Here is a 25,039-nt window from a genome sequence, read left to right on the forward strand (position 1 = left end):
AAGCTGTAAGGGAAGAAATGCTGTACCCATCCCTCTCTTATCATTAAGTGCTAACATCCGTTTTGGCCTTTTACTCTTTGACAGCCAGCAGTTAAGCAATATCAATCTCATGGAAATGGAGAGGACTGGAGAAGAAACCATGTAAGAGTTCACAATTGCACTTACAGGTGTACATGAAATAGATACAAAATTTAGCCTTAGATCACTTGTGTTTACCTCTAAAATAAGTCATACCAGAACAAGAGACAGATAAGAAGGAAAAACAAACTTGTAAACAAAGTAAAACAATATGTAAACACTTTTATTAAAGAAACGCTTGCCTATTTTCACTTAAAATAATTATTGTCATCTGCATCCAAGGTAGCAAAGAAGAAAAAAAAGAAACATGACGTTCATGGTACTATTTATCAATTTTGAAAGGAAATTCCCATCTGAAGTGTATTGTGGAAAAGTAAAATTGATTTCTTCCTTCAGGTAAACAAAAGTAATGCTATATTCTGCCAATTTCAGGGGTGCTAGAAGAACAGTTTCACCACTGTAGTCACACACAAACTTTTTTTTATAAAAAAAAAGCTGTCATGCTGAAGTTCTTGGTCGATAAGTACACAAAAAGATTCAAGTTCTTCTTTTCAGTGATACGTACAGAGAAGAAAAAAACACAACCCTCTATTTGAAATACATTCTGGGTGTTCTTAATTCTATTTCATCATTGGTTCTTCCTTACTGAAAGTTTCCAGTGCATTACTTTATATTGTGGACAAATGACCAAGAAAGTACTGAAAAAATAAATTAGACATTTGCAACAATAATACTGACAAATACATATTTTCCTGGAACAAAAACAAAGAAAAATATTCTCCATGCATAGGTTTCTGTTGCAATAATGGGAATTCAGCATAGCACAACATGACAGATCTGAAGAGAGAGTTTTATTCCAGTATAAATGGCTAATATACCATCCTCTTGAGGATGATACAACATGCAGTTTGTGACCACTGAATTTTTCAAAATAAAAAGAACAAAAATTGAACAAAAATTGAAATTGCCCTAAAGAGAGTTATGAATTCATCCAGATAGAGGCAAATCAAGTCATTAAAAGGAAGATGTAATATAAGCTGGATTTCCTGCCTAGTGACTTCTGACTTCTCCTGACAGAACTGTTTTCTCCTGTGGTAAATACTGTGCCTAGGAATTGCTCTGTCCACTATGCAAACCCTGTCAGAAGAAAACAACTGCTGTACAGTGGGAAGGATCATATCATCATGTAAGCTCACCTACATGCATCCTCAACAAGTCTCTAATTGCAATGACTCATAGAGAGTGCTCCAACTCAGTTAAAATCTTACTCTAACAGCAAACAATTTCTACCAGCACTAAGCCTCGCTAAAATGTTGCTTAATCACCTTTGTTAATTTTTAATATAAAATACGGTCTTGTCATGATTGAAATATTATAGAAAATTGAATGATCTCAAGTCTGATATGTTATTATACACACAGAGCAGGCTGTGCTGTGAATTTATCTTCCACCTTAACACTAAATTCCCTGACTTCTATTCAGTTAAATAAGCTCCTTCATACTGTCTTTATATAACATTTTGTTAGAAAATCCACACCTAAACAGTTATTTTCTATTAAGAATCATCATACCTAGCCATAGATTAAAACAAATTTGTTTTGTTCTCTCTTAGTCTCCTATTGGTTACTTACTTGACTACTGACAGGTTTTAGATTACTGTGCTGGAACCTATTTTCATGTCACAGCCGCAGTGCAGATACTTGTGACATACTGGAGCTGAATACTAATCACTACTACAGTCTTGGAACAATTGCCAGCTACATCACTTATCACAAGCATGAACAGAAAAGCCTTAATTGCCTTATCATGCGCTTTGTGCTTGCTGCTGAAATGGTTAGAAACCACAAGGAAATGAAAGCTTGAAAGCTGGGATAAAATAATTAAAAACCAGTAAAGATTTCTAGGGTTAACGATAAATGCATTTCTAGAAGTCACTTACAGAATGTATTACTCTTTTTCATTTATACAATTTTAATGCAGCTCAAAAGAAGTCTTGGTTATTTCTATGAAAATGGAACTAAATATGAGTTAGGGATAAAATGCATTAGCAGATGTAATGTGGGATACAGGCACCTTACAAAGCATATACTTGTCTCTTAGTTTGGATATTCCAGCTGTATCACTTGATAAAATTCTCATAGAACAATTTTTGGTAAAGATTTATATTTTTAGCTATTAAAAGACATTTAATATGATACACAGTAATTCTGATTATTCAAAATTCATAGAACAGATGCAAAGAAGACACCTCTCTGATACTAATAAAACAGCCGAATAGTATTTTCTGTTAAGTAGAAGCACATATTCCTTTATCTCTCAGTAATGATCATCAGGGTAGAGTCATATTAAAAAAAAAAAATGGTAAAAGAGCAGAAAAAAAAGAAAGAACACTTTTAAAAAAGATCTATTCGTTCAACATTTTCAAAACTTTCTAATTAAAATACACAAAACACTAACATTAAGAAGGAGAGAATAAAGACTGAACAGAGTAGACTGTTCATAAAATAACCCATAGTTGTTGGCAAAGATTTTATCTTTGTCATTTAATGATGATGAAGCCAAACAACAATTGCTGGAATGGGAACAGTCTGATGAAGAAGGCTTTTGTATTGAAGTGAAGGATATCATAACATACAGTGTTCTTATAGTTCTTCTATCTGTATTGTTTCTCTCTAAATTTCATTACTTTTTGCATTAGAAGTCTCTTTCAACAGCTGCTTAGATGTTGATCAAAAATATGATATATTGCTTTAATATGCTTTGTCCTGTTATATGTAAAATTGTTCATACAGACAAAAAGTTCTAAACAGTTCACAAAATATCAGATAATCAATAATTAGTATCAATGTTAACTTCAAGAGGAAAACAGCTTGTTTCGAAGAAAATTTTTCTGGAAAACTAATTTGTGCAAGGTATGATAGAAGCACTCAGCTAACTTAAACAGAAGCTGTGTTTAAAAAACTGTTCGCATTAACTGAATACTTGTATTATTTGAACACCAAATATGTTAAGTTTAACAGCACATTAAAAAACTGAGTAAGATATTTATTAAGCATGAATCAGTTCTAAATAGAATAGTATAAAGTAACTTTAACAATTTTCATAAAAAAGGAAGATAGACAACCATGATGATTTGTGGACATAATGAAGCAGACATGTGGTTGTTGTTTTTTTCGCAGTTAAAAGAGATATAAATTAGTGTAATTAAAATTGTACTAAAAGTACAGTTTATGCTTTTTAAAAACTAGATGTGAATTAAAATTAGATGTATTTGAGATGTTTTAAAGTGACTTAATTTTACTTCATTCTAAGTCAAGAGATTTTCATTTAAGATCTTTTATTACACACAATAATAATTAAACATACTTAAACAATGTCTTTATGTTACTGTCCACAAACATATTTGAAAATTCTTGAGAAATCAGTAAGTAAATAAAATCTAAAATATATTGCCAGGCTGATATACATCCAATTAAATATGGTTTATGGGTAACTCCACTGTAATTTATCCAGGAAGTAAATACGTGTGTGCATATATACATAAACATACCAAGACTTACTCTGTCTACAGAAATACCTGTATGTATACCTACTATTTATTAACCAAATTTAAAAAATAATACTATTTTACAAGATTAAAAAAAAAATTAAATCTGAGATCTTAAAGAAGACAACAAAACAAAAGAAAAAAAAATTTCCATTCAATTTACGAAATTCTAATAAGAGTTAGATATCTATGGTTATGGGTGTACACATGTGAATGAACGAATAAATCCTTAACCCACCATATCTTTTTCTCCAGTTTGCAAGCTGTCACCCGTGAAAAGTATGGTGTAGATGGTAGGATGATACTGTACCTGATTGGCTCTGGAGGTGGTCATGGGATCAGATGGAGAGGACTTGGTGGTAGTTGGGGAAGATGGCAATGTCTGGGAACAAAGCAGTTCAGGAGCAAATCAACCTTTACAAGCCTTAGACTGAACAGTTAAAAAATAAATAAACCAACAAAAGTAACATAACTACAAAATTAAAATGAATAAAAAATGCCTAAGACAAAATCTTTCTCCTACTCATTGGAACTTAATGGAATTTAAAGTCAATTGGATAAATAATGCACGTAAATATGCATGCTTATGCATGTAAAAAGAAATTCATGACTTGAAATCAAGATGGTGAACTCACATAAATACTAAAAAATATGCCAGCCACATGAGGAATATATTCTTTCCTCTCTCTTTCTCTTAGGGTAAATGAAAACTAGAAAACACAAATTCCAGCAAGTTCAATGAGCACACTAAAAACAGTTATCAGCCTACAAGCAAACATGGCCAGTATTTGAAAGAAACTACTGAAATTTACTTTGGCACCTTATAATGCACCATTCTATAGCACGGACTATAGCCAGCAAACTGTGTTCCATACCTTAAAACAATTACACTGAAGCTACAGAGCTTTCAGCAATGTACTAATTAATAAAATATTAATTGATCATTTTTAATTGAGAGGCGTGTGAAAAAATGTAAACAACAATCTCATGATGGATGAGCATGCAACTAATACCTTCACAACAAATTGCTACAATATATTTATCATTAGTGTTAACGATTCCTTAATTGAGTAAAAGTTAATAACGTATCATCAGCCTGTGTTCAAAATAAACACAAAAAAGAATTAGGAGTCATATTTATTGATAATGTTTTCTAAATAGTATACATACGCTTAACATTAATTCTTCAACATACCAAAAAAGCACTCCTCTGCTTAAAACTTTATACAAGTATCTCTTTTTAATGTATTAGATCCTGACAGAGTAACTCTTTTCTTTTAATAAATGTTGTGAAAATGTCAAATTCCCACTTCCAAAACATAACATACAATACTTATTCAAAGCATGTATTTTTGACATTCTTATAATATATAAATGATAGAAAATATTCCAAATTACACTATTTTTACTTTAGGAAGTAAAATGCTGAAATACTATACAACATAATGCATCATATGGACAAACAATCGCTAACCAAAACTATTGAGAAATAAAAGCAAAATTTCACATTATCAGCAGTTCTGTTACTTACAATCATCGACAGTCCCTCATAAAATAGGTATACATAATTTTTCACTAAAACTCAATGCATATGAAAAGCTGGAACACTGTGAATGCATAAAGTTATGTGTATTAGAAAAATATGGGCTTGTACATATGCACACACAAATATTTTGTCTGCATGTTAAGCAATATGAAGATCCATCTTTCCATAGTTAGTACATAGTCAAGCAGCCAAAATAGGAAGAAAAAAAAATATAAAGAAACAGATCCTTATTTTTGTTTCCAACTTGTAGTTTACAATATAAAACAATAAAAATAAAAACAAGATACATATAGATTCAGCATCAATTGGGACTTCCTCAAGAAGCTTAAGTAAAAAAACTGCTATGTATAAAGCACTATGAATAAATGCCTGGCAAAGTGTTGTTGATCAGCAGATAGTACATACTTGTGAAAATCAAGACAATTATAAAGGATTCCCCCATGTCTTTCTATACAGAACATGGGTTCATTTGCAAGTGGTTAGTTATTTTAGAAAAAGAAATGTCAGATTACACAATAGTGAAGGGCTAGAAATTTGCAATCACAGAAGCATACTTTGATTTTTGAGATCACACAGCGTATCTGCACTGATTTTCATCATTTAAGCTTAAACTGAGATGAACAAAGGAAAGGGGAAAAAAGAAAAAGAAAAAAACAGAACCAGAATGGAAGACTGTAACTCTCCTATTTTTGGTTTTAATTATAGCTTAATATTAAACTTTCATCCTGAATTAGAATACATATATAGATATACACATACATATATTTTACAATTCTCCAGGCAAAAAAACAAAACAAAACAAAAAAACCCGAACAAAGAAACAAAAAAAAACAAGAAACAAAACGTACCACCAAAAAACAGAAAATGTACTTTGACTAAAATATTTCATACACATAGCAATTTGTGTGATCATCACCCATTGCTCACTAGGGCATACAGTAGTGGTACCAGTGTTATGATGGTACACTATTCTAAGTGAAGAAAGAAATAGGCTGATTAAATGAACTTTCTTCTCTACTGTTTCTACATCTACATCTAACTACAGGATGAAAACACGTGGAATGCTTCAACACTGAATAATGACCTAACTGCTGATAATACTAGGGCTGTATGAAATTGAAGGCATCTTATTTTTCCTTAAATATCGATCTTATTAAAGAATAAAAAGTATGGCAGCAAAGAAAAGAGAGTGCTCATACTCATTTCAGGTGAATACTGAGCTATAGCATTCATTAAGTTGATGTATTTCACTATTTCATTATAGCAAAAGTGTGTTTAAAATACAACAGAAAAAAAAAAGCATTGAAAAGTGAAACACTTATATTAACAAACAAAAATAAAGTAACAACAGACTTTTTTTTCCAAGTACACATACTGGTGACAAAATATAAATATTAATAGTAAGTATTATTATTTTTTAAACTGGGGTGTTTGTGTTTGAGTTTTAATCTCTATTACTTTGTTTTATATTTAGAGATACATGTATGTAAGATACACATATATGTATCTAGAAATACATATATAAAAAAAAACCTGACAGACTTTTGTAAAATTTCATCCCTTTTCATGCTGTTTCTTATAATTCTGGAGATACGCTAAATACCAGTTATCTATTAATTCCTTCAATACTGAAATAACAAAAAAAGAAAAAGAAAAAAAAGAAAAATAAAGAAGGAATGAAAAGACGAAAAAAAGGAGTAAAAGAAACACATCATTTGGAAATTGTTTTGAATTTCCATTGGCTGATTTATAATATATGAATACATCCAATTGCTTTGCAAGAGCTTCTAGGCAAAATTAATTCTTAAAACAACAACAACAACAACAACAAAAAACTTGGACAGAGCTCAATAATTCTGACTTATTACAGTGTAAAATATATTTAAAAAATTTGGCAAGCATTTTTGCATTAGGCAACCACTTTAATTTAGTAGTCATTAGGCTTGTGGGAATGAGTTGTATAAAATGATGAGAAATCATAAGACGAATTCACATACCAGAGTTTCAGTTTTTTGAGACTGAAACATTTGTACTGTAATTGAAGCTCTCCTGAAATCACACCTTCCCAGGTGGCAGGCTTGTCACAATTCCTACTATATACCACTTTTAAGAATCTTGCAGTTTTTTTCTGTTTTCTTTCCTTAAAGATTACTTCCTTTTGCATAAGTTATGTGAGCAAACAAATAGAAGAACAATATTTACAGGGAAGAAAATGCTTTGATTGTTTTTTCCTTTTTTTCCCCTCTCTATTATAAGCTTCTAGAAGAGACGTTTGAGAAAACAGATTTTAAGTAATAAAAAATTTTGAAGTAAAATTGAATTGTATTTGAGCTCCTGTGTTTTCTTCCTTGTTTTTGTCACAAAAAAATAAAAAAATAAAAATACTGCATAGGTCTGCTCTCAGGCTTTACAATATACTAAAGGGTGCAGAAAGATGGCCACAGCATGACATTTGCACGCTTTGTACTTTTAGCTCACAAAATGAAGACACGTTTGCATCACAGAAGTACAGAATATGTACACTAAAACTGCATAGTGTTCCAGAAGGCCTACTGAGACCTCTTTCCTGTAACTCTGTGAACTGTCTAATTAAGATCAATGTATAAAAGACAAAGGTCACATTTATATATATATATATTTATATATATATAAACCAAGAAAAGATAAATATTGTACTGAGACTGTCAATTTAATTCTCAGTATCTATCAGTGTATCTATCAGTGTATCTAGTACATAGACAGGTAGAAGGAAAAGGCAGAAAATGAAGTATTTAGAAACAAGGTAAGAGACATGAAAGCATAAGACAAAAAAACATTTAAATGTGAAGATGAAAGTGCATTTACAGTTAACCACTTTCTAGTTTCCCACTATAGAGCTTGCTAAACAATCTTGGTCATAACATTATCCATATTACAGTGTTATTATTACCAATCTAATAGTGAGTTTCAGTTTTGAATATAAATGTTCGTGCTTGTAAATCAAATTAATTTAATGGGAATATTAATTTGCTTAAACCAATATTTTAATACATTTTAAAGATAAGATGGTATCCTTTTGGATACCTTCTGCAGCTAGAATAAGAAAAAAAAAAGCTCTGAAGGTTCCTGCTGCACTGTACAACACATAAAACTGACTTAATAAGCTAGTAAGTTGCAGCAAAGAAGAGCCTATCTCAGACTCCTTCTTTTGCTAAATACATTAAATTTTCTTTTCCATCTTCTATGAATTTTTATAACTTAAAACTTTACCAAATGATTCTCATCTGAGTAACGACTGTATAAGTAACACATTTTAAAAAAGAAATTACTGAGAACTGCTAAGTTATTTTCAAACAAGACTGTAAAAGGGCTACTTTGATAAACTTAAGGGATCTAACTTTGCTTGTTATCTTTTCTACAAGGACCAAATAAAAACCATTCAGATTGACATTTCATGCTTTTTGCATTTGATTTTGCTTTTGTGAAAAAGAATATCTAGAGCATAGAACAGGACAGAAAGAAAGTCAGCATATGCAGATAAAATGCTTGCTTACAGGTATGTACAGAGGTAATTTCTGTGTGTTTATATACTCTTTGGGGTATCTCTTTGAAACAGGAAGCAAGTTGTGTTAAGTCTGATGTGAAAGAGAGCTTATCTCATATTTTGCCTTTATTGTACAATAAGGGTGAACGAGCATAAAGCAAACCAGCAGGTGCCATTTGGATCATCAGAGCAATTCCTGGGGGACTTTGTGATTTACGATGAAGATTACAATAAGATGGACAAAGAAGGACTTTTTTTCCTCAAAACTTGTCACAGTAACACAGAACTAATGTAAGATGTGGTGTTATGTAGAAATACAAGAAAATTCAAGTAGGTAACCAAACACAGGTAACAAAATACGTAAGAATACATGGATCATAAAACTCTGAGAACTAGAATGAAAAAAAAAAATCACCTTTTGATTCTGGGCTACTTTGAGATTTAGAAAAGTACTATCAAAACTGCAAAGCCTTAGAAGGCTCAAGATAATGAGAACTTCTGCAATGCTAAATGCTACTGTTCATTCCCCTAAAGCAATCTTCTTTCCTAATTCCACTTTTGAAGCACATACAATGAAGAGCTAACCATCAACAATTAATGGAACATTGAGTTTAAAAAGCATTTTCATACACATATTATGATTACATTGAACACTGGTGAAATGAAACAAAATTAAAATATCATAAAACAGTAATATAGCAGCAGAAGTCAAATGCACATGAGGGATAAAATACTATAAGTTTTGTTTGTGGAACTAGGGATTGGAATGCTAAACTTTTGACACGGAATCTAATACAAATGACTGTCTCTCTAGTATAGGAAAACAAATTACTTTTGTTCATCCTGATGACTGTGTAACATAAAATTCATGGTTAAGAATGGCAATTGGTGCCATTCTTTGCTGGTATTCAAACCTGAGAAAAGTTTATGAGAAATTATTGAAAAGACTAAGAGACAGTGATTTACAAAACAGCTTATATTTATTATTATCCTCAAATGAAAAATGTGGAGTTTTCTTATATTCTGCAAGTTAATAAGGTTGCTCTAGGTGATAAACTCTTCTGAAGCAGATGCTGAAAGAAGAAAAGTTCATCAGATGGGAGAGGCATTTTAAGAAACTTCTTAAATCTACTAAAGCTCTAGTTTGACCAACTCATCATATCCAAAGCATAAAAAAAAATAAAAATTAAATCCTCTTTTTAAACCAATATATTCTGATGAGTACTCTCAAAGTCAGGTTCTATTTAAACACTTAGAAGATAAGCTTTTCATTAAATCTGGTGAGTGATCCAATATATTTTGTTGTTGATCAGAATTTCTGAAGTAATCCTATTCAAGTAGTTCTTTTTATTGGAAGAAAAAGTAGGTACAAATCTGAGTTCAGATACTGAATTTTATACATTTTAAATACAATATCTGGGAATGTGATTAATGAATGGAACAGAAGTTAAAAGATCTATAGGAAGTTACTGCTCTACTGAAAAAGTTGAAATAAAAATATTAATTGGAAGTTCTATATGTGAAAGCTTTAGACCAGATTTTCAAGGAAGAAACCTTTGTTCACGTTGTGATAACTAAAGACTTCATAGAATCAAAGCGTGATTCTGGTTGGAAGGGATCTCAGAAGGCCAGTCAGGATAAACTCTTCGTTATAGCAGAGTTCACTACAAGATCACGTGCTCTTCCTTACGTATAATGCTAACCTCTGCAATAGCAAACTGCAGTTCCATATGCTTTCTGGGTAGGCTGCTAAAACACTTTTATCTATAAAATAACTGCATAGCTGGAAGGAAAATTCTGTCATAATGTAAAGAAGCTTCAACGGTTTCTGAATAAGGTGATGGGTTAAGACACTATAGACTTTTCTCCCACTCTTTATAGTAGCTGCTATTAGTTTAGAGGTCAAATGTAAAGCTCTGTGAGCTAATTGAGAAGCCAAAACAGCTCAGTCTCCTGAGTATTTTATGAAAACTGCATTCTGTTCTCCTGGGTTATAACATGGTAGTATAAAGCTGGTATGATACTTCCTCTATTGGAGAGATTAGATCCTCATAGCAGTTTCTAGGAAATAAACGAACAGAGTCGGTTATTGTTGAACAGAAGCTACAGATATTTGATAGCTATGAAGAGGCTATCTACATTTCATAGAAGTAATAGATATGAACAGTAATCAGTTAAATATTGATCAGAGTTCAGGGTACAGACCTACTTGGTATCTACCAGTAAGTCTACAGGGTCAGAAGATTAGAAAAATACTGTGGAGAAGGCTCAAACTGAATCAGACAGATTTGCCTGTGAGGATTCCAACAACGAAAAAGTAGAAGTTAGAGAGAATGGAACATTTGGATTGCAACTTGATTTGTATAAATAAAAGCCAAGCCATGCTTGGCCTCATTGCCTGCCTGCACCTTCCAGAAGACAGAAAGTTCTGAAACTTGAGAGAGGCAGCAAACAGTTTACCTACTGACATTCTTAACTGAAATCATACATACATCTCCTTACTTTGCTTGCTTCTTATCTGTAGAGAAGTCCACAATGAGAAATGAGAGCTATATGTTCCTATAGACATGGGTGATATTGCAAAGCCTCAAGCTACTAGCACCTTCATTCATAAGGGACAACAGCCCTGTTGTTTTTTTTCTTCTTGTTTATTTGCTTGAGACAAAATCAACTGAAATATCTCTAAGACCTCCAAGTGAAGGCAAAATTTATAATTTCAAATCTAATCTCAACCTCAAATGCTAAAGCTACTTTCCTCAGCTTACAAGATTATACTTCAGGATACGTGAATGACAAAGTTTGTGGGTAATTCTCTAAGAGAGTAAAAAACACATAAAAAGCTTGTGTAAAAGAAAAAGCTGTAATTCATACGGCTTGTTTTTCACATGTTAATAATGACCAGAATGATCAGGATAGTGTATAAAATTGTGCCCTGTCTGTGCACAGAAGTTCCAGATCATGATTATCCATTATAAAATACCCTTTTAAATTTCTTAAATAGAAGTAATTTCTATTTCATTAAGACAGTCGACATTCTGACAGTGGAGTATACTTCATTTAAACTCTATCTAACAGCTAAGCTAGTGATTTCAAATCTTGGAAAAAAACAAAACAAATAAACAAAAAAAACAACAAACAATAAAACAGAATTAGACTTACACTGTCAATATTTATATATTATGAAATTATCATGAACAGATGTAACTTCCTTAAAACAAAATTAAACAATTAACTTTACATAGTTGAAACTGTTCAACATATGAACAAGCATATCTGCAAATGATAGACGGGTGTTCACCTGTATGTGCACAGGCGATACGTTTAAATTATAAAATGTGGAGCCAGAAAAATCATACTAGAATCATGTAGAAATACATTGTATTCAGCCTGTGTCTAAACTTCAGTGGTAGCAGCTCTAATATCTAAACCATCACTCCAGAATTTAACGTTCCAAGCATGGAATCAAATGAATAAAAGTAAATAAACAAAAATGAACCCCCCTCCAAAAAAAAAAAAAAAAAAAGGAAAAAAAACCAAAAACACAATGAGAACTAACCACACCACCACCAACTTCACAAGTAAGTTTTCTTTAGAACTCTTTCCTCCTCAGCTTCTGTGTGGAAAAACTACATCAAATTGAGAAACAAGACAGGAAGTATTAAGGAATATTATTATGCAGCTCTGTAGTTTCTCAGTAGTGACTTGAAAAGAGTTTCACTTACATTGCAAAGTGGAAAAGCACTTTCTACTGCAATAAATAAAATTCATTTCCCACTGGGTTAAGAGGTAATGGCATAAAATCTAACATTCTACAGTATGAAAAGACATTTAAAGCACAGATCTGCTCTTCAGGTTTCTCTCTCTTCCTCTCCTCTCCACCTCAGGCACAATCACTTTCATGTCTAATAACTGAGAAACTAATTCTAAAAATTGAGGCTTTTCATTTTAATATTTTCTTAGAAATTACCTAGAGGGTTTTTTTGTTTGGTTTTGTTTTTTTAATGCAAAAGTATAGCATGTAAAGAAAATAGTAGTAATAATTAGAAATCATATACAATGGCTTGGCACAGTTTTATCTATTTAAACCAGTATGTTCATTTACCACACCTTCATTTATACGTTCTGTGTATGGCATTACATAGAAAGTAAAGTAATTGCAGACAGTTACCAAATTACTTAATAGGACATTGAATCTTGCTAGTGTAGAGGATCAAACAAACTTATCCTACGTAGGAAAGGTAAGAAACTAGCGTTCACTCATTTCCTTCTTCATCTTTTTCTTATTCAAGAAACTGGAAAATAATTTATTTAAAATTCTATATGACAAATTCCACATTCTTCTTATAGAAAATGATTTCTTTAAAATTAGAATTGTTTTGGAAATTACAATGAACTAGAGAAAACACTAATCCAATGATGTCTTGAAAAAATATTTTGCACGTCTTATAGATACTGAAATAAGACAATATAAAAAAGGCAAAAAGGTGCCAAAAATAACAGAAAATGAGTAGTAGATAACATCCCAAATAAGTTATCTTTATATTTTCAAATTCTCACATGTAAGATTTTTAAGTATCTATTAAAAGCTCTAAAATACAATTAACATTTTTGGGTTTCTTTTTGCTTTATTTAAGATACATAAAAATAGTAAAAATTCTTTTAATTCTCTAAAGATTTACAAGAGGCTTATATTTTTAAACTTTAGCAATCCTTTTTAACTAAAACCTAGATGCGTGTTATTGCCTTATACAGTAGAGAAGAGTTTATGAAAGAAACCCCTTTTAGTCTGAAATTTGTAAGACACTAAAAGAACTGCTGGGAAACTTGGAACATACAAGCATAAAAAAGAAGAGGACTACTAATTTAGTAAATTACTAAAAAGAGAAATAACATTTTCTGAAGGAACATATTATGTTCACCCCTTGCCGCCTTAAAATTTTAAAGCTTCTGAAAAAGGAAGCTAATTCTAAGGAGTTGATGTGACTCTCTATTCCCAACCAAAAACTCACTTGTTTGATGCGGTCTGGATTGACAGTGGTCTGAGGCTGTAGGATGCTGACAGGCTCTGTCTTGGCCACATTTTGAGGCATTTCTCGAATCTTCTCTGCAATGAAGCCATGAACTGCATTTAGTGCTTCAACTGTTCCCTGGATCAGACACACCCGCTCTGTAGTACCTGAAAGAAAAAAGTTGACCACGATAAAATGGATTTGTCAGAACTCACAAATCACTTGAATTATGTCATAAAGATGGTGCTCAAAAGCAGCCTTAAAAAAACAGCTAGCAGTATCTCATTAAGTATCTTAAAATGTTTTAAGCAACTCATATTTATGTAGACTCCATAAACACGAAACTTCCCAATCCAGTCTGGATAAAAGACAATTTGTAACCAACTCAAAAAACTGATTACTGATCAACTGATTACATTCTGAGCAGTATACTACATCTGTGTCAGTACATTTATCAATATATAGCAAAAAATTCAGAATATTTATGTGACAAGTTATAACAGTTTTTCAATACATCATCTTCATAATACGATTCTATTTTTTTTCCCAAATAACAGTAATAAAGAAGGGAGTTTGAATGACATAAGTGGAAGTGACCACTGTAAATGAAGCTTGTTTCCTGCACGTAAGCTTTCTTGATTCCTACTTTTCTACGTGGATTCTGCCTCCCTTCAGAAACAACTTCTGTGGTTTTTATGTAAAGCAATCCAGCTCTAAGAAAATGCTCTAGGGAGTCTTTACACTGCAGCATTAATTGTCTCCTAAACGATGAGATGTGATGTGGATTGATCAATGCAAGTGTTCTCTAGGTCAGCAGACAACACACTGAAACCAAACACAGATCAGGTTACATCCAAGCTACTGGAGTCTGATGTGAAAAGCACTTAACAAGGATGACTGCTGTCAAAACATGTGAAAGAACAGCCACTGCTAAACAGGAATTTCATTGGACTTGGCAGTAAGTGACTAGAAGGTATGCTACTGTCTGTGTTATTTTAGAGCACGCAACATAGTGCACACATTTAATCATAGTACTTAGTCGAAACATACTGCATTCTAATATGCATAAACCAGAAAGCAGTAAACGGACATCACTGCTTCATGAAGAAAGAGAATTGTGCAAATGCACACTGCACATAGAGTAAGATACAGCTTCAAAACATGTTGTTATAGCAGTCCACTTTCTTTGAAGGTTAGGTCTTACAATTTTTAAAGAAATAAATGAAAAAAAGTCAAAAAGAATAGGGGTCTGAAAAAATTGTTCACACACACACAGCTGGGAAATGCTTTAATCTTTTGAAGCAATGTTGTCATATTCCCTCATGTAAGTCTTTCATATAAGGTTTTTCACTCAGATAACAGTGTACAATCATTTGCAAGAGTCACACAAGAAAAACTATCAGATATGTGACCAACCTGCATAACAAAAAATAAGCCTACAAATCACAGAAGTTGGTAAGATCTGTCATTTAAAAAACTTCTAGTCTCAATTACTGTCTAAAGGAAACCATTAGATTATTTATTACTTTAAGACATTTAACAAGCCCACTGCAAGTTTCTATGAAAAAAAGAACAACTCAGCCAGCAATACTTCTTCATATCATCTTCAAAATTTGTATTAAAATTACAAATCCCATTCTTGAAACACTTAAAGCTTGAAAAACAAGCTACCAAATGTGTCTTTATAGATTTTTTTTTTGTGTGCAGACTTTGCCAATATAAAATATTTTTAAAATAATTTACACATAAAATCAGAGTTGCCATATATGATTAATTTCTTTTTAAATATATGATGAAATAAAACATATACAAGTCAAGAACAGTTTTTCCATGGAAAACTAATAAATGCAGATTTGGGGATCATCACCTGCCAGTTATTTATGCTCACCAAAAATATATTTATAAAACAAACACAGAAAAAGGGAGTTTGAACCAGGTTTTTGTTTGTTTGCTTTTAGGAGGCAATTTATAGATCCTAACTTTTGAATATGAAAACAGGTATTGAATTAGAAAAAATACTCTCCACAGTTCCAGTGGGGAGGGAATAGGTAATCATTAGCAGACATCAACCTTAAAAGTAAATAAACAAATCCTGGTTTGATACTCACTTAAGTTAGGTATGCCTAAGAGCTTAAAAGCTTGCATTAACTTTCATCATTCATTTTCCTTCTGACTCCTTTACCTACCTAGAACTTCGCTTCTGGCAAACATCCTTTCACAACTACCTCCTATAATATTCATTTTAAATGCAGTTGTGAAACTTCAAACTCTCAAAAAACAAGCTTCTCATCTGAGGAGATTAATTACTTATTATACAACTGATACAATTTTTAAAACAAACATTAAAATAAATGCAGGATGCAATATGATAAAAGAAGCTAAGAAATTTGACACCTGCATTGTTACTTGTATTTCTAACAGGCATACACCTATCTATACTAGGTACTATTAAGATTTAAGTTCTTCCTTCAAAGTTCTGATTCAATAAGTGAAAGTTCTACTGCATTCACAGAAATATTCATTAAAAAGTAGAATTTGCTTCTGTATTTTGTGAGGCTAAGTAGAAGTATTTTGGGAAAGATACTGAACCTTTCAGAAATGAATGTCTGGCTTTTCTGTGCTTCTGTATATTTTTTATTGGGCTTTTGAATCAATCTTAAAGAGCCCAATGCACTTCCAGCACAAGGTACCTCCAATGCATCTACTAATTATATCTTCTTATACTTTTCCAGTGTACCATGCCAATTTGACAGTGAAAGGGAAAACCTGACAGAGGAGCCACAGCTAAGAATAACTAATGGAAAGGCTAAGTTACAATCTCTCATCAACTGAAATGCATTAAGGTTTTTATTTGATAAATCACAGTACAACTGTCTACTAACCTTAGCATCCACGCATTTATTTTTCTGACCAATGATCAAAAGGCCTGTACAGTGGGGTTTTAACAGAGCTAGGAAATGTTTCAGCCTGTTACTGACTTCACAAAATTTTGTAAAATATGATTGTGCCTTGACACAATTACTATCGCAATATAAAATAAACAGTCTTTTGTAAATTGCCAGAAATGTTCTTAACATAAAAATTCTTCCTTGTATATAACATTTCCTCAGTCAGTGACGGGGACATAAAATCTCAGTAAATAAAACCAGACATGAAAAATGTGTTTTATTGAAATACATTAGTAATATTTTGTACTTTTAAGAGATGTAAGAGACTTTTATCAGATAAGTGACAAAATGCACATATCCTTAAATGTAACAAGTTACAAGTCACATATGTGCAAAATGTCAAAGAAAGCTCAAGAAGGCACTCTTCTCCATCAATAATTTTTTCTTTGCTGTACTTGTATTCTCAGTTCTTGAGGCAGCTCTAATTATTATTAGTTGAGAGCTCATTCCCATCTCCATCACAGAAAGACATTTTTCTAAACACAAGCCTTGATGTGCTAATAGACTTCCCTGACTAGAAGAGGCAACAAGGGCTGGCAGCAATACTAACACATTCATGTTCTGCATTCATTTTGATCCAGACAAAATAATTTGGGAACTGTTTACACAAAGCACATACCAAATTAGAAACTGAAACTTAATATTGCCTGATAAAGTAATTAAAATAACAGAATCAATAAGAAAAATCTAATTGAAGTAATCTGTGAAATCAAAAAGAAATAAGTATGGCCTGTAGGAATCTTCTTTATGTCTCTTTCATAAAACTAGGGCATACTTAACTTAGATGCAGATTATTGACTAGAGGCATTTCACTTAACTAATGCTCCATTCTTCTTTAACAGAGATAAACAGATCCCTTTACTGTTTCACCTGCAATTACACCTTCTGAAATTCTAACTATTAATGTTTTCTGCAGCTGATACTCCACATCAGTCAAACTTCTAATAAAAAAGTTGAAACATGTATGAATAGTGGTCTGTTTCTTGAAACATGTGATGTTAACCAAGTGCAAACAATGTGATTTGCTAAAATCTGGAAAAGTGAACATTAGAAATATCAGTCTTCCAGTATTTTCTTATCAGGTGTCATGATGCTCACAGGAAGCCTCAGCAGAAACAGGTGACTGCTGAGCCCATACTGATCACATGAAGCACACCAGTGTGGCCAAAATGGTTAGCTAATTAGATTTCAGAGAAGGCTATTTTACTCAACTGTAGATCCCAAAGTCAATCCTTTCCCAGGGCTTCATGCAGATTTATGACAGGAAAAGGAGCCCACTGTGCTCAACTCCACTTTCAGTGGGGTGTAAGAGAATGCCCCAGTGTGATTTCTAACTTCACCACCACAAAATTGGGACAGAACACTACACTCGAACAAGAGCATCAGTGTGAGGCAACACAGTCAGGAGATATGTCAAAATAAATGCTTTTCAAAATAAAACGATAAAATTTTAATCTACATAGCAATGCTGAAACAAGACAGACTCTTAGATACACTGCTATGAGTTCAAAATAAACCAGCTGTCTTAGTAAGTGTACAAGTCTCCGCAACTTCCTTTTAGCTTTTTCTCAAAGTACATAACACAGCAAGATGATAGCTTGAGTTACTCAGTTTGCATATATATGGTTGCATCTAGATGAATGTGGCTAGCCATGAACATACGTGCATGTACACATTAATATTCACATACTATTTATTTTATATGTATTGAAAGTTACCTTCTTAAGTACAATTTAGATATTGAAATGAATCAAGATGAAAACTGCTTCTCAGCATCTGAGTTTTCATATCTATATGAAAACTTCAAGTTCAGAGTACATTGCGCTCAGGTCACGAGTGAATTACATGAATCTGGGTTTGATGTACTTATTAGTATGAACTCAGAGACTATTATTCCCCTGCCAGAAAGAAATGTAAGAAACTAAAAAGATCATAGAATTAAAAAGCAAAAACACCACACAATTGACAAGGGCTTTCAGAAAACGGAGAGACATCTTGAAAGCAAACAGTCCTTCTATACAAAATGTTTTGTTGGCTATCAGCTAAGGATTTCATGCTAATTTCCAAAACATTAAATTATACAAACAGAGATAAGGAATTACTGATAGTTATTACACTGTTGTAATCCTTGTTAACTGTCTAACTACTTTCCTCTGTTTAAGATTATTTTATTAAAAAAAAATTGTAGATTTCACTTGCAAAAGCTCATTAATTCACCCAAATCAAGAAAAGGTCAGGGATTTTTATTGCTATGATTTTACGTAGGATTGTTACTTAAATGAAAAACAATCAGAAAATGTGCGTGCAAATGAACGAAATACAAATTTCTAAAAAAAAAGCTTAACAATTGGAAAGGATTGCAAACTATTGACAGAAACACTATACATTGGTTTATCTGAAAGTAAGGCCTCCTATTTATTTATATAGAAACTACAACAGCTACAAAGAGCACAATATAATACAACAAATTCTCAGCTACAAGATACTATTTTTAAACATAGCCATCACCATTAGCAATGCATTTTTGCCAGTGATGAACAAGACCTGCATGCTGTGCATGTAAAAGTCTGTACTAGAGGGAACGACCCACTGTTTCAAAATTGCTATGACGACATCGTTGATTTCATCATCAACATATAACATGGTCACGTGTCATATGATAACATTTTCTTTCGTCAGCCCAAATAGATGAAAGTCAGGAAGTGTGAAATCCAGACTGTATGGTGGGTGTGGTAGGACAGACAAGATCGGTAATGTGCTCCACAGACTTCAAACTGGTATACAGCCTGGGATTACCGTGTTGCAAGAAAAGATCGTCGTCATCTTCTCTCGCCTGACTAGAATTTTGAGCCTTCAGCTCAGACAGTGGTGCAATGTAGCAGACAGAGTTCCAGGAAATCCAGAAGCATCACTCCTTTCCTATTTCCAAAGACATCACTTCACCAGCTGAGGGTTTTTTCTTGAGCTTATTCTTCACTGGGAGATTCTCGTATCACCACTCCATGAATTGTTGTTTTGACTCGAATCCTAGTGATGACACCGCATTTCATCACCAGTATTGAATGTGAATGCATGACATTCAGCTTTGCATTGATCCAGAAGGTCCTGACAAACCTGTATATGGTGTTCTTTCTGATCCTTTCTGGAACCCACCTGGTGTAAACTTCGCAATATTCCAATGCTGCCACCATTATTTCCAACACATTGAAGCTGATATTCATCTCCTTACAATGTTCCAAGCTGCCAGTTCGTGTGGATGAGATGATCAAGACACTCTTCATTTTGTGGTGTGATAGCTGTGCATGGTTGTCCGGAACATGGCTTTAACATCATTGTCATCACTGCTGAAATGCACCACCCATCACCTCACTGTGCTCACATTCACTGTTTGGTCTCCATCAACATTCAGCAAGCGTCAATGAATATCAATGGGTGCAATTTTTTTCTGCATGGAGGAATTCAGTTATACACCTTTGCTTCATACACAGTTCCATGTCAGGCATCATTGTGTCAGACTGCCTCTCTGCTGTCATCTGTTAGATGGCAACAACATGTAACTGAATACTGGCAGGAGGGTTCATTTTGTGCTGCCACACCACCAGCATCCACTTCTGACCTGACATCACAGGCCAGCAAAATAAAACAGGAAGCATAACTTTTAGAGCAACTTTCATACTTTTTGTTCAATATGTTTGGGGGAATTGTTGACTTAATATGTTATTTATAAAACTGTCTACAATAAACGTACTACTGCTCAAACAGACAAAATCAACACCCATCTAATTCCATCATAAAATTTTCCACACGAATGAAAAAAACCACCAGTAATGTTTTGATCAAAATATGTAATAGCAAAAGTAGTTAGCATGGGGTAAAGAATGTTTTTTTTAAGATTCAGTTTCAATCAGAAAGTGAACACAATTTGTATAGAATAAAATAATGAAAACAAGTAGAATAGAAAGATACAAAACCTAAACAGAATGAAAAATATTTGTTGCTATTAAAATGAGGCATCAATTAAAAACAACAACAACAAAGCAGTTGACTTATGGTCCTCAAGTTATATTCTCTGCAAATGGTGAAATCTAATTTGTTTCCTTTTTTCATTCCAACAGTTGTTGATAAATAGTTCATATAAGCTATTTTTCAAAATGAAATGGGCTTGTCATTATGTTTCTTATATCTATTTTCTAATAAGGTGATAATAGGTTGCTTATTAATATACTTGTAAGATTACTAAGATTCCAAGAATTTTGCTGTTAATATTTTTTTTACCCAACCAGTAAACACTACTCATCTAAATAAATAAATTCAAATTAATAAAATGCATCTAAGATTGATGAAAATGCAAAGGTCTCTCAGAAAAAGAAAGCTGCCAAAATCATTAAAATTTAAGCACACAAAATATTCCCATAAGATCAAATTTGATGGAAGAAAAAAGGATTTGACCTAATTTTTGTAATTCAATAGAATATATATAGATATTAAAAAAATGTGTTCTTCGAGGTATCTGAAATGAACTTTGATAAGAACAAAAGCACAAGAATATTTTTTCATGCAAAGCTATGTTCAGTTGGCACTTAAGGCCTCTATGCTACGTTATAGTAATGTAAACCTTTGTTAATAGTGCCTCATACACATGTATTTACTGAAAGAAAAAAGCCCACTTCCATTTAAGCAGTAAAACATACTTTAAGTTGTAGGAAGCGATGCATCTGATAATTCAAAGTGATAACAGTTCAAATCATCAAGAAAGTTTTTCTCCAAAAAATAATTCCTCAGGTTTCATAGTTTAAAAGTCTGTGAAAAATTGTGGGAAATTTTTTTAGATAAGTCCAGATGCTCAAGAAATCGAAATACCTAATACACTCATTACTATCCATCTGCTCAGAAGAAGCAAATAACATATTCCAGGTAAAAGAGCTATACTAAGCTTAGAAATTATTCTAATTCTAGAGAAAAATTCCTAATACTTGTACACTATGAATATACTTGTTTATTGCATGTATATTTTAAATATATTTTAAGTAAAAAACCAGAAAGTGAGCATGTAAAGATATATTTTTTAAACAGGATAAAGCATAGAGAAAGGTATAGCAATCATAGTTATAGCAAAGGCTGTAGCATACAAATTACTCCACGTTCCAATCCAGAAATATGAGAAAAGGATGCATAGGATGTATATTTTCATTCTAGAAAGAATGCTGCCACGTGAAAAATACATTTCTGACTCAAATAATGTAAGTAGCACTAGTAGTAATGAAGATATTTATACACGTTCAAAAGGAAGAAGTAACATGGAATAATAAGTCAACATCACAGAATCACAGAATGGCTAAGGTTGGAAGGGACCTCAAGGATCATGAATCTCCAACCTTCCCATTTAATACTAGAGCAGGCTGCTCAGGGCACCATCAAATCTGGCCTTGAACACCTCCAGGAATGAGGCATCCACAACCTCTTTGGGCAGCCTGTTGCAGCACCTCACCACTCTCTCTGTAAAGAACTCCCCCTGACATCCAACCTTAATCTTTCTTCCCTCAACTTATAACCGTTTCCCCTTGTCCTGCTGTTATCTGCCCTTTCAAAGAGTTGATTCCCCTCCTGTAGGCTCCCTTTAGGTATTGAAAGGCTGCAGCTCCCTCAGCCTGTCTTTGTAGGGGAGGTGCTCCAGTCCCCTGATCATCTTTGTGGCCCTCCTCTGGACCCTCCGCAGCTCCCTTTTTTGTACTGGGGGCTCCAGACCTGGACACAGTATTCCAGATGGAGCCTCAGAAGAGCAGAGCAGAGGGGGACAGTCACCTCCCTGTTCCTGCTGGCCACCCCTCTTCTGATGGAGCCCAGGATACCACTTGCTTTCCAAGCTGCAAGGGCACTCTGCTGGCTCACGTTAAGCTTTTCATCTATAAAACATCAAACTGAAGAAAAATGAGGAATAAAACATCATCTTAAATAATGTGGGCTACTTGAGTTAGTAAACTCTAAGAAACAAAAAGAATGCAATTTCACCTAAAAATTAAGTTTTGAAATAGAAAATAAGAATATAATAGCCACATTCCTGCCATAATTACAGGAAATTGTTTTTTTTTCCTTTACATTTTAACTTCTACTGTGGTTTTCACTGCAGCAGTTGGTGCAAGGTTGTATTGTGTTTGCATTGCCAATCATGAATATTGCATGAATTGTGCCCAGTCTCAGAATATCAGACTTTTATATTTGGAGGTTTCTTGTAACATGCTATGGAATTCAAAACCTCTGAGACTTTGGGACTTTAATTTAAGCCTGTGGCAATGAAGATGCAGTCTGTTCATTTATAAGCAATCATCACAGCTACAGAAGTTGTTAAAATTAAAAGTTGAAAAGCCACTTTCCTGAACTTTTAAAATGATTAAATTATAATAGAATCAGTGCTACTTTTTATTAGAAATACTTTTACTCATTAACTTTCCTCCAAGTTTAAAATAAAACCAAGACAATTACACATAATATTTCACCTGAGTTTGCACCAGGTTAGCATTGCAGATTATGTATCAGTATTTGATTATTATTGTAATGTTTGCTCTTCACATACATAATTAGAAGGTATCATCAACCATGACCCAGTCAAGAGTCTTTTGCAGATGGCATTATAAATTTCATTCTACACTGGCTCATCTGCAACTAAACACTGCTAACAGAATTTATTTAAATAAAACTTCCATCAGTGAATCAAACCACAATTATAAAGTAGTATTTCTTATTCATTATAGAAATGCCTTCAAATAAAAATACAGATGAAGAATGCAGTTTTTCTCAATATGTGAAATCTACAGGTCTCATCACTGTTGAAAGTATAGCATTGTATCAGTGAAAAATGGATTCCATGTGTTGGCATCTATAAGTTCCTGCTTTTAATTATTATCATCTTTTTAGATGACTGGGACAGTATCCAGGGTGCAAATGGCTGACCATGAGAGAGACCAAAAATCCTCTAAGATACTGCCAATGCTCAATTTTTGCATTTGCAGTTAGGTAAGATCCTAAAAAGCTTGGCAAGTAAGCTTGTATTGCGAAGTGTCAGGACAATCAATTATTATCAGTTAAAATATTTACAAATACATGACAGAGGTATGATCACACTATCACACATTATGGTTTTCTTTTTTGGTAAAAAGAGGAAATTTCCCTTTGTGAGAAGAAACTACAGTGTATAACTCCTAGTAGTTCCTTAATGTTTTGTTCTGAGCACAAACATACAAAAAAAGAAGTTTATTTTCAAGTTGACAGTAAACAAGATATCAGTTCTCCGCAGACACCCAGAAGCTGAGTCAAGAAGCAGATTTTGTTCGTTTCCTTTCTCCTTTCCTGAAAGTTTTCACTTCAGTAAAAAAAAATAAAATTAAAAATTATACCCTCAGAAGACAAATGGTAAAGGAGAGCAAGACTCCCAAAAGACATAAAAGCACAGTTTTTGTGATTTTCTTCCAGAGAAGGAGCTCTAATCTCCTTTGTATATAGATCTAGCCAGTGACACAAGACTCTACAGAAATTGTCTTTATGAACTTGAATTAAAAAAAAATCATGCAGCTTTCAAAGCAAACAGAAGCTTCCTTCAAATGCAGTTTCACCTTTTCCTTGCAGACACCCTAGGTAATTTCTTTGGTAACACCAGATGTACAATGCAAATGAATGTGGAAAGATTTGAAAAACCTCAGGGATAAACCTCTAGTTCTGCTTAGTAAGTAAAATATAGATAGAATCAAAGATGATTTACAATTACAAAGACAGCATTATGTGCTGAATACCTCCAAGAGAGATTAAAGACTATGAACCTCTCCACTAAAAATTTATTAAGGCTGAACAATATTTTGTTGCATTATGCGTGGGCAGGTGTATAATCAGTGAATATAGAGATGTTAAAATTATGAAATAAACCAGAGAGTTTGGCTAAGCCAGTTACAATAACAAAAAGAGATTAGATAGAATGCTTACCTGCATCCTGGGCTTGCTGCAAAACTCCAGAGGAGGGATCTCCAGAAGAAATCCTTCCCCACTGGTAGCTCTTAAATGGGTCTAGGAGAGGTGGAGCCAGGCTCCACCTCTTCTGGCAGCAAAGATGAATTGCCTTCACCTGTGCTCCTGTGGCTGACTCACTGCTCACCTCAGGTGATCAATCAGAGGTTCAGGCTGTGATTCAGCAGTTCCCATACAGCAGGTATTGCTCATGATATTTAAGACTGTTTTGTATGGCATGTATCCTGAAGAAAATGTAAGTTCGAGTGTTGTGCTTCAGCTTTGTTCTGTCTTGACACAATGTGCATGCGAAAGCATATGTACATAAAACCTAAAGCTCTGCTGTTTTATTTTTACTAATATTATGATGACAAATTGCAAATGTCACATGTTCTG

General features: G+C 33.1%; 1 long non-coding RNA gene across 1 annotated transcript; it reads right to left on the bottom strand.

The window, feature by feature from the left end:
• Positions 1–280: 280 nt before the first annotated feature.
• LOC104911172 lies at positions 281–24,662 on the bottom strand. The gene is made up of 3 exons (XR_004159919.1): positions 24,623–24,662; positions 13,704–13,870; positions 281–4,007 (listed from the first exon to the last, which is right to left on the bottom strand). It is a non-coding gene; the product is annotated as an uncharacterized LOC104911172 (long non-coding RNA).
• Between the last annotated feature and the right edge of the window lie 377 nt (positions 24,663–25,039).

This window comes from Meleagris gallopavo, chromosome 5 (genome assembly GCF_000146605.3).
Source record: "Meleagris gallopavo isolate NT-WF06-2002-E0010 breed Aviagen turkey brand Nicholas breeding stock chromosome 5, Turkey_5.1, whole genome shotgun sequence".
NCBI lineage: Eukaryota > Metazoa > Chordata > Aves > Galliformes > Phasianidae > Meleagris > Meleagris gallopavo.